The 1,054-nt window shown below is 40.4% G+C and overlaps 1 non-coding gene across 1 annotated transcript; it reads right to left on the bottom strand.

The window, feature by feature from the left end:
• Window positions 1-350: 350 nt before the first annotated feature.
• LOC127746161 (small nucleolar RNA R71) lies at window positions 351-458 on the bottom strand. The gene has a single exon (XR_008007780.1). It is a non-coding gene; the product is annotated as a small nucleolar RNA R71 (small nucleolar RNA).
• Window positions 459-1,054: the final 596 nt, after the last annotated feature.

Below are 1,054 nucleotides of genomic sequence, written 5' to 3'. Positions count from 1 at the left end.
ATCCCTGCCATTGGAGCAAACAAACTTTGAGCTTAAGCCTCAACTAGTTTCTCTAATGCAACAGAATTGCAAGCTCCAAGGACTTGCATTGGAAGATCCTCATCAGTTTTTAGCTGAGTTCTTGCAAATCTATGACACTGTCAAGACTAATGGGGGTGACTTGCAAATCTGTGACACTGTCAAGACTAATGGGGTTGACCCTGAGGTCTACAGACTTATGCTATTCCCTTTTGCTATAAGAGACAGAGCTAGAACATGGTTGGACTCTCAACCTAAAGAAAGCCTGGACTCTTGGGAAAAGCTAGTCAATGCCTTCTTGGCAAAGTTCTTTCCACCTCAAAAATTGAGTAAAGCTTAGAGTGGAAGTCCAAACCTTCAGACAGAAGGAAGGAGAATCCCTCTATGAAGCTTGGGAAAGATACAAACAATTAATCAGAAAGTGTCCTTCTGATATGCTTTCTGAATGGAGTATCATAGGTATTTTCTATGATGGTCTCTCTGAACTATCCAAGATGTCTCTGGATAGCTCTGCAGGAGGATCTCTTCATTATGTCTTTGGATAGCTCTGCTGGAGGATCTCTTCATCTGAAGAAGATGCCTACAGAAGCTCAAGAGCTGATTGAAATGGTTGCAAATAACCAATTCATGTACACCTCTGAAAGAAATCCTGTGAACAATGGGACTAGTCAGAAGAAAGGAATTCTTGAGATTGACACTCTGAATGCCATATTGGCTCAGAACAAAATATTGACTCAACAAGTCAACATGATTTCTCAAAGTCTGTCTGGAATGCAAAATGCACCAAGCAGTACTAAGGAAGCTTCATCTGAGGAAGAAGCTTATGATCCTGAGAACCCTTCAATGGAAGAGGTAAATTACATGGGAGAACCCTATTGAAACACCTATAATCCTTCATGGAGAAATCATCCAAATTTCTCATGGAAGGATCAACAGAGACCTCAACAAGGTTTCAATAATAATAATGATGGAAGAAACAGGTTTAGCAATAACAAGCCTTTTCCATCATCTTCTCAGCAACAGACAGAGAGTTCTA

This window comes from Arachis duranensis, chromosome 3 (genome assembly GCF_000817695.3).
Source record: "Arachis duranensis cultivar V14167 chromosome 3, aradu.V14167.gnm2.J7QH, whole genome shotgun sequence".
Classification (NCBI taxonomy): domain Eukaryota; kingdom Viridiplantae; phylum Streptophyta; class Magnoliopsida; order Fabales; family Fabaceae; genus Arachis; species Arachis duranensis.
Note: the sequence above shows the minus strand (reverse complement) of the source record. Positions and strands in the feature narration are given on the sequence as shown.